The following is a 10,588-nucleotide window of genomic DNA, read 5'->3' on the forward strand; positions in this document are numbered from 1 at the left end:
TTGGGAAATGAGATAAACTACTCAAAATTGATTTGTCAGTGATTCGAATTATGTTAACTTTGATACAATTTGTACATAATTAAGCAGAAATACATACGATCAAAGCCTTATGTGGGCGGATTTACCGGAATGCATCGTAAATCTCTTTTTTACTTGAAATATCTTCATTTCCAAGTATTGGTAGGATCTTATTCCAGAGTATGTGAAATATTTTCCCACTGCAAAATTTTGATAATACATATAGTAACGTATTTTTTATTTGCCAAAAATTTTTGAACATAACAATTCCGGAGTATGTGAAATATTCTAACACTGCAAAATTTTGATAATAGTTTAGTATTTTTTATTTTCCAAATTTTTTTTTGGACATTACAATTTTCAAACAAAGACTAAATATTTGACAGTCACACATAACATTTTTATTTAAAGATTTATATACTTTATCAAATAATGGGCACGAAAATATCTAACAAATTTTCTCGTATCATGATTCTATGAAATTTGGAACTCTAGTCCTATAACATGAGACCTCGGGGCCAATGTTTTCTATTTATAATATTTTCCTTTTACTTATTTTGCTATTTGTTAATTTTCTGTTTTCTGTTGTATCTATCAATATGCCAACAGAGTTCGCATTAAAAAAAAAAGAGGAAATATCAGCGTTAAAACTAAAATAATTGATTAAGAATGAGTTATTATAATAGACTAACGGAACTGGAGCAACACATTTTTTGTTTGACGCAGAAAAAAAAAGGTATCCGGTCGATCCGTCCCAAGTCGATCCGGCCCACGTCGATCCGTCCCTACGTCGATCCGGCCCCATAATAAAATATGAATAAACTATATTGACTTTGGAGGATTTTGTGACAAATTTTAACAGTATAAATGGAATTTGTAAAAAGTATCGTTGATGGATGACAACTGGTAAGTGAAGTATTGGAGTACCAGTCAAAGAATTATTTTTCATCAATACGAAAATGAGTGTGATTGTGTCTGTTTGTATAGCAGCTTCAACATATTAATATGAAGTTATTTTCCATGATAACTTTGAATGTCATGGCGATTTTATTTTATTTAATTCACACACAGAATAGCTAAATAAATATTTACAGTCCAATGGAACCTATAAAATTTAACTCATCATAATGACTTGTTTAATCAAATCATTAGTCTATAATTGGTTTGTTTATTCAACAATTGTCTAATGATTGTGAACTAAGGTAATGCCACTCGAAATTACTTAATTCAATCAAATCCTGATTGATTAAAGTTACGTAATCAACAAGGTCTTTATAGTTTGATCTTTTGTTTGGTGTTATGTGTTATAATAGTTAATTGTATTTTTTCAGAATGAATATATATAGAAGTTTTTACTCTTGAAAACCATCTTATTGGCTACGAAATACAAGCTTAAAATTCTATCGAAACCTTTTTTAAATAACCAGAAATTTCTTTTGAACATGGTAACAGGAGAGACAAAATATTGCACCACCTATAAAAAAATGTTTCAATATATTCTTGTATGACATTATCAAGATTGCATCTTTTTATATGTTGTTCTATAAGTACTGTTTGTTTTGATTTGCTTATGACGAGGGTTGTTTGAATAATTTACTTTAAATCAATTTTGCAATTTAAAAATTCGACATTTTTGCATGTATCAGCTAAGGGATCGGCTTGTACCGTTGTGTATGTAACTATTTGTTATTACACAGGATGAAAGACTTGTTAAGATCACAGTCAATTGAAAGAAAATGCTAATTACTGCTGATTAGTGTTGATGTCTGGTACTAAATTCTGTTATATACGTTTTTATTATAATTATACCCAATAATCTTGAAAACTTATAATGAAAACATAATCAACATAGTTGTTTTAAAACTCATCTAAAGAAAATATTTGTCAAAGGCCTTTTTTTTTTTACCGTACACCTTTTACATTATAATAAAATTCATAAACATTTATGAATTAAAATTAATATATATCTTTATTTTTATTCCTTATAAATATATTTTTTTATTGGGCCGGATCGACTTTAAATATGGGCCGGATCGACGTTGGGCCGGATCGACGTGGGACGGATCGACTTGGGCCGGATCGACGTGGGGCCGGATCGACATGAAAGAAAAAAAAACCGGACATTTCAATAATTTGCAGTTTTCAACCTTTGATCATGTAGATGAAAATTGGTCAAAAGCAACCGGGACCTTACTAGTATTCCGGTCTTATATATCGGTATATGCTATTATCCCTCAATACCACATGCTTTGCGGCGCAAAATATTTGGCTTGACCAAGTCGGGATTTTGCCTAGGACACACATCCGCAGTCTACCGGGCAGTTCCAAACACTACCAGTTAAAGACATTATATATACACAAAATCTATACTACTTACTAGGTTCAGGAAAAGTTGGGATTGTAATTTTAAAACTCCGCCCAGTACACAGGGACGCTATAATAGTCGGTGATATTGGCAAACTTTAACTTCTGTCTTACTTTTTTTTCAAAAGGGAAGCTAATAAGGAAAGATCTTGATTTAAAAAAATTAAAAGTGGAGTGTGTCATTGCGGCAAGAAATATGCATGACAACTTTTTAATGACGTGTGAATACTGGTTTGACCCACCTGCTAGCTGCAAAGAAACGTAATTATCGGCCTATGATGATAATATGGAGATGCAATTTTTTTTCAAGTGAATATTGACTTTTAAATTTGAACTTTGGTGGATAGTTGTGTCATTGGCAATCATACCACATCTCCTTATTTTCACTTAATTGATAGGGGTGCCGCTGGGGCCCACCTTTTTCAAAAATGCATACCTTTTCATATATTGCGTAGGTAAAAATGTAACCTTTTCCCTATAATGCTTGGGTTTCATGTAGTGTAATGTAAGACTAGAATACCAAAGTGTTAAAAGAGAAAATTTGGTTGATAAAATCACACCCGGGAACACCAAGAAAGATGACAGACGAAGAATTTATGGAAACTTTATTGACCTTGAATATAGGAAGTGCCCCCTCCCCCACCCCCACCCGAGATAAATACGCAGCCTCGTATGGTAAAAAGGAGGAACTTTGTCCATACCAAGCATGCATTGTCCATTTATTTGCTAGCGGCAGTCCATATAATTTTTGTGTTAACAAGAGTGCACAAGCTGAAATGTCTCACCTGCTTTACTAATCATCATTCATGATTGGTTTTATGTTGATATTCCTAAAGATAAAGTTTCACTGCAAGTATCAGATAAAATTAATATTATCAATGATCATGAAAATGATCAGATAAACCAATCCAAGCCAGCCTTACACAGTGGCGGAGCCAGAATTTTTCATGAAAAGGGGGGGATGACTGCCTAAGAGAGGCCTGCTCCAGTCATGCTTCAGTGATTCCCTATATAATACCCTTGGGCCCTCCCCCTAAATCCGCCTCTGTTACAATCACCCCATCAACCAAATATTTTAAACATAAAAAAATTATATATAGTATACCAGTAACAGACAAAACCATGAACATAAGGTTAAGTTCAGATAGACCCTGCAAGACAGGCATATTTGTTTTTCATTCATTATTTTGTACATAAATCATGCCGTTAGTTTTCTCATTTGAATTGTTTTAAATTGTACATTTGTCATTTGGAGGCCTTTTATACCCAACTATGCAGTATAGGTTTTACTCATTGTCGAAGCTCGTATGGTGACATTTAGTTGTTTATTTCTGTGTCATTTGGTCTCTTGTGGAGTGTCTCATTTACAATCATATCACATCTTTTTACTTAATATTTCAATATATACATTTAATAATCATACCATACACCAAATATAATAACCCATTGATTACACAATGTAGCATGTTAAAAGAGGACTTACGATTGACCAATGAACCATGCAAATGTGGTCAATGACAACTGCCAGACAGACATGTACTCCTTACATTTGTGAATCATTGCATACATATAGTTTATCTAATACATGTACTTCTAGTATTAGAAAAAACAGACAAAAACAAATTGACAAATGACCTATTGCTAACAGTATCTGATAAACAACCCTAATCAGGTAACTTTAACCTTGATCACTGATCGATGAAATGTGTTTGAGATCTTTGTAGCAATCTTGAGTGCATATGTAAATTTACAAAACAATATTAATCTGGATCATTGTGATACTGTAATATTAGAAATTATTGTGAGGTTATTATTAATGAAAATAATGCGACAGGGTTAATATTGCAATAATATATAAGAACTTGCATTCTGATTACTGAATTATAGATCTCTATGCAGATTTTTTTTGTAATCGCAATAATTAAACTCGCAATTTAGTCCATTCGTCAAAAATCGCAATAATAAATGCACAAAATAATTTCTGAATTTACAATAGGTAAAAATGTTGTCAGTTAATAGTGAGACACAAGTTTTCCCAGACAATATATAATTCTTTTGGTTATTTTGTTTGGTTGCTGTCTCATTGAACAAACCTGTATTTTATTTCTCCTTTTATCCAGAAAATATAACTTTCGAAATAGAAACTGAATAGCATATGGATGGAAAACAAATGCCAAATGATGTAAAATAATTCAAGTGGCCATTTAGGTCAGGGGTTGGTGAGGTAAAAGATGAGGCAAAGGCATGTGCATTTACCACAACTGCCACTTGGTATTATGATTTCCAAAATTTACAAATCTCATAGCTACCTTCTGTATTAAAGACAACTGCATATATTGCAGTTTGCATATCATGAATTGTGTTTGCAGCAAAATTCACTACAGACAGCAAAAAAAAAATAATTCAGCTCTATTAAAATTCATTTTTTGAAACATTTTTGATTTTTATTCCTAAAATGTCTATGAGATCAAATTTATAAAACATTTATTAGCATTGTAAATTTCAATATACTAGTAATTTTTGACATGTTTACATCATGTACATGTACAATCATTAGCTGATCAGCTCTATATTTTCCTTATTTTTATATCAATATTCTTCATCAGTGTTTTTTATAGGACTCAATAATCTGTATTCATCATTGGGACAGGTAGGTAAAGTAGGTCCTTTTGATCTTGGATTTTTTTTTATGGATTTTGACAGCACTAAAGCATATAGTTCCAAATTATAGTTGATCTTGGCTTCTTGGATTCTGACAACACTTTGCATATAGACACCAAGTGTAGATGATCTTGGGTTCTCTCATATGGATTCCGACAGTACTTTGATTATACATGTAGTTCCAAGTATTGTTGATCTTGGCTTCTAATGTTGTTCTTAAGTTTCTGCACTTTACATATAGTTCCCAATTGCAAGACAAGATGATACTGGCTTCTCGTGTAAATTCTGTCATTTCTTTGCCAAGTAAAGTTGAACATTCCAGGATCTTTCACAACAAATCACTCCTTCCTCTTACATGTACTTGAAGCCTGAAATTAAATGTCAGAGTAATTCTGTCAGAAAATCAACCATGATTGAAATTTAAAAGCATAATGTAGTTCATATTTTAAATAAATGGGGAATGTGTCCATGGGACACAGATGATGCCCCCACTTGCATATAAAGTTATAAAGGAGCACAACTAAAGAACGGTAAGAGTGACACTACCCAAAGTTTTACTTGATCTGAATTTTGTTGTAATAAGTAATGTGTATAAGTTTCATAACATTTGGATGAGGCAAACTAAAGTTAGAGAACTGAAACAAAAAATTCAGCAATTTTTCCATTTGTAAAGGGGCATAACTCTAGAACAGTAAAAGTGACACCACCAAAAAAAATTCAAACTTGATCTGTGTTTGTTGGTAATAAGCATTGTGTATAAGTTTCATAACATTTGGTTGAGGTAAACTGAAGTTAGAGAACGGACACCAATTTTGGGACATACATGTGCGTACAGATAGACAAGGGTAAAACTTGATGCCCACTCCACTACGGCATAAAAAAATGAAGAATTTGTGGCAACAATAATGAGCAAACAAAATAAAATTACATGCACAGCAAGTGTAAATAGTGATTTTGTTTTTATATATATGTTGAATACAGACTTCTCGGGGCATGCTGTTTTCGATGCCAGGGACAAGTTATTTCTATACATGTACCTAAAAATTCTAAAATGCAGCTGAGCTACATTTGTACTCCTCGTCAACCAAATTATGCTGAGGTGTCTTGTAACCTGTTTGGAATATGGGATATACAAATTTTGTGTTTAAAAATATATACTAAGCACAAAACAATAATGAATTTTTCAACTCAAATGTATGTGTTATTTGGTAAACAAGATAAGCCCTATGTGTATGTTTAAACCTGATACTTGACGTTATGAAATTTTTTATACAAAAGAGACAGGGGGGGGGGGAAGGGAATGAGGGATCAGGAAGGGAGAAAAGGGGGTATCATGTGCAGGTCTGTTACCGTTAGTTAGCCTGGTCTGAAGTGAAAATAAAAGTAACCAATTTGGTAGAAGTAAATCTTATGAAGATTATAAATAGAAAAAAACCCTTTGATCTCGTGAGAGTCACTTTATTTTTAAACAATAAAAATAAACTTAATATATCTTAATTTATTTTATTGTTATAGAACTATACTAACAAAAGCATGATTTAGATAAAAGGAAGGGTACAAACAGACTCAGGGTGGGGATGTAAAAGGGATGAACATGAATTGGAGCGAACATGATTTTGGGTGAAAGGACAAGAATTCGAAAAGAGGGGGGGGGGGGGGGGATGAATAATCTGGGAAATATATTTTGCAATTTTTTTGTCTGGGAGCAAGGGGGATGGAAGTAGAAGTTAGGGGAGAAAATTTTAAGAGTAAAAGGGAAGAGAAATGGGAGTTGGGGATAGGGAGTGGTAATCATGAACCCCTGTCCGAGGGAAGTTATGGGGTACCCCATTTTACAGGTTGGGAACAAACCCTCTATATGGTGTTCAGGGGCGGATTCAGCCATTTTTAAAAGGGGGGGTTCCTTACCCAGGATAAAGGGGGGGTTCCAACTATATGACCCCATTCAAATGCATTGATCGTCAAAAAAAAGGGGGGGGGTTCCAATACCTGGACCCCCCCCTCCCCCCCACCCCCCGATCCGCCACTGGTGTTTAAACCTGTATAGAGGAATAATCCTTCTATAGAGGGATAAAAGAGGGGTATTTTTGTTTAGACTGGATTTAAAGCAAAATAGGGCAGAATGGCATTTTTTACTTATTATGGCAGTAACCTGCTACATTTGATGCACCAATTGATGTACTTCATTTCATTTCACATGCCCAGTTAACTGCTAAACTGACTTAATATACAATCTATTGTACACCATAATTGAAAGCTGTGATGATCAGGTAAATTCCACTCAGTTATGCCTCACTGAACAGAATTTCTATTGTTAGATTTAACAACAAAATTTAAAGGTCATCTGCATGTCCCTTTTGTTGTTGATCAGGTGTTCAGATACATGTAGGTATACAATAGTTTGCAAGTTCTGTCACTTTAGCAGAAAACTGGGCATCCCAGGCCATTTTTTAGTAAAGAAATACAGAATACAGTAAAGTGCAATAATTGATGCATATATAGTGCTATAGATTATAGCAAATATAACTAGAAAATGCCATTCTGCCCTATTTTGCTTTAACTCCCGTCAAGGATTTCTATACAAATCCTTGCTCCCGTCTAAACAAAAATACCCCTCTTTTATCCCTCTATAGAAGGATTATTCCTCTATACAGGTATAAATGTGAGCCAAAATTTGTTCCTGTGATAAAAGTTCCAGTGGAACAAATATCACATGAAATATATTCCAGGAGAACTTTTTTCACAGACAATTTCTATTTAATTTGTTCCATCTCTATGAAATAAGTTCCAAACTTTACCTGGTGAAATAAGTTCTGGGTTTATGAAATTTGTTCCTTACATTGTGAAATAAGTTCTATTCTATGAAATTTGTTCCTTACCTGGTGAAATAAGTTCCTAGTATGTGAAATATGTTCCACTGGTTATACAACTTATCTTTTATAATGAGCATTGTCATTAGTGAGTTTAAAGTTATCATTCCAGTACATTATAAAACAAGCACTACATTGATAATATATAATAATAAAAAGTGTAAACATCCAACATGGATCCTTTGGAGTATAGGAAAATATTTAATTACATTTTTGAAAAAAAATATCCAAAAAAAACAAATGATGCAGAAAAAAGAAGAATTCGAAAAATCACACAGAAAAATTTCATAGCTGAAAATGAACATTTGTATTATATTGAGAAGGACAAAACTACCGGTCAGTTAACCAAGACTTGTAGTTACAAAAGACGAAGTCCAAAGTATTTTAAAAATGTGCCATGACCATAGTGGGCACCAAGGTCTTAATAAAACTGTCAATAAGATAACAGAAAGATATTACTGGAAAGTTATTGAGTGTTACAAAGCATCATGTTCAACAATGTGAAAATTGCCAAAAACAAAACAAGAAGGCTAAAACTGCAAAAATTAAATAGTCACGGTGTTTAAATTATTTCCGTTGTTAATCTTAATTTTAATCTTAATTGTGCATTTGTTTTTTAATCATATTATCTACTTACAACAGATATGCTGAATTAATTTGATATTTCAAAATTTTTAACTTTTATAACGGGAATTTATTTGACCTATTTTTAAACAATTTATATCGGAACGAAATTCATGGAGCTGTGATATTTGTTCCGGAACTTATTTCACATTTGGTTAAAAAATTAGTTCCGGAACAAATTTTACAGGGCTGGAACTTATTTTCTGTGATATAAGTTCTGGTGGAACATATTTTCTATGAAATAAGTTCCGGCGGAACAAATGTCACGCCGGAACAAATTTTTTGTTACAAAAACACCATATAGAGGGTTTGTTCCAAACCTGTTTTACTGGTCATTATAGACGCTAACGATAAATATTTAACTTCATTTGACCCTAACGTGGCTACGAAATTAGATTTTACGAATGACGATATAAAATCAAGACTCATTTGACGCTAACGGTAGCGCAGATCATGAGATGCTGAAAATGACCACCCCCTCCTCTTTGACTGTTTGACACGGATATTTTTCCAAACAGGCTATACATGTTCCCAACTTGCCAGTTAACAGGTTAAGGGTCAAGTAAACACATAAATAAGATACCAGCCATTACGATTATACATAGAACAGAAATTTAGCCCATGCAAGGTTTCAGCCGCAGTGATTTTCTACAGTAGCGAGTATTTTGAGATAACCCCCCACTTTGTATTTTTCGTGATACTGATAACATTTGGCTGTCTAATATATTAAAATCTATGTTTTCTTATGTAATGACTCTACCTTCATCGTTGTCTATTCGCCACTATGTCTGTTATTCGTGCACATGGTCGTATTTATCAGTGTAGTATGCTGCTCAGCAATGGCGACCCTGAAATTTCTGTTGTCCGATTATGGCGCCAGATTAGAGGGAAGCAACTCGCGCCAGACAAAATTACCGTATTTCACAAAAAAAATCTAAATTTCGCTTTTTTATAACAAATCGTAAAATGTTCATCACATTTATATTCAGCTTTCGTCCATTGATATAATTACAAACATTATTTATTTAAAGACATCAATAAAAAAATCACAATAAAGTAATTAATGGAGTGCATTGAAATCAGACCTCAGGGGGTAGAGGGGTTAAACAAAAGCTCGTAACCTTTTAAAAAGCCTGGTGACCCCCATTTTATTTTACCTTAAAATGCTCGAAAAGTTCATAGCTTTGACATATCCGTTTTTAAAAAAAATCTACCGGGGAAATTTTACGAAAAATCGATTTAACCAATATTTTTAGCCTTAAACTGAAATTAAAAAATGCCAAATTTAGACATAAACCTGAAAAGAAAAGGATTTTTAAGTCTAAAACAACCAAGGGAAAAGTTTACATTTCAAATTTAATTGTTTTTTCACATAATAATCATACTGACATGGTTCTAAAAGTCTTTGAATTTGATGTAGTCGTTATTGTTGAAAGGGTGTAAACGTTTGGAAATAGGGTCAAAATCGCACATTTCGCTTCCATTTGAGAGGAAAACGAGCCTGGTGACCCCCTTTTTTCTTTGCATTTTTGGATTCAGCATAAAAAAATCTACAAAATATGTGAAAATAAAAAAATTCTACCGGGGGTCCTTATTGGGGTGAGCCACCTTAAGATCCCAATTTGAAAGTTTTAATCATCAATAACCGAGATATTTTCATTCCCAGTTTTCCGGGTTTTCGGTCTTAAAACATATATTCAACCAAAATTACCCAAATATTAATATTGATAACTAAAGGACTTCACAAATAAAACATAAAATAGTATGTTCTTTTTTCTATATAGATCAAAGTTCAAAAATATTAACCATTAACAACGGAGATTTTCTACGTTTTCAGTTTTCAGCGTTTTTTCACTAAAAATTACTCATTCCACTTCAAATTAATTCAATATGAATAATAATAACTAGAGGACTACATAATACTCTATTAAGATAAGGTTTCCTGTCTTCAACAAGCTTTAGGTCTAAAAATGTAACCATAAATAACAATTTGTCTTCTTTTCCAGTTTTCAGCATTTTTTCGCTAAAAACCACATATTTCACCCCAAAAT

The 10,588-nt window shown here is 32.9% G+C and overlaps 1 long non-coding RNA gene across 1 annotated transcript; it reads right to left on the bottom strand.

Moving 5' to 3' along the window:
• Positions 1–4,800: 4,800 nt before the first annotated feature.
• LOC127721719 (uncharacterized) lies at positions 4,801–9,456 on the bottom strand. Its single transcript, XR_007991413.1, has 2 exons — positions 9,298–9,456; positions 4,801–5,411 (listed from the first exon to the last, which is right to left on the bottom strand). It is a non-coding gene; the product is annotated as an uncharacterized LOC127721719 (long non-coding RNA).
• Positions 9,457–10,588: the final 1,132 nt, after the last annotated feature.

Source organism: Mytilus californianus, unplaced genomic scaffold (genome assembly GCF_021869535.1).
Source record: "Mytilus californianus isolate M0D057914Y unplaced genomic scaffold, xbMytCali1.0.p SCAF_12, whole genome shotgun sequence".
Lineage (NCBI taxonomy): Eukaryota > Metazoa > Mollusca > Bivalvia > Mytilida > Mytilidae > Mytilus > Mytilus californianus.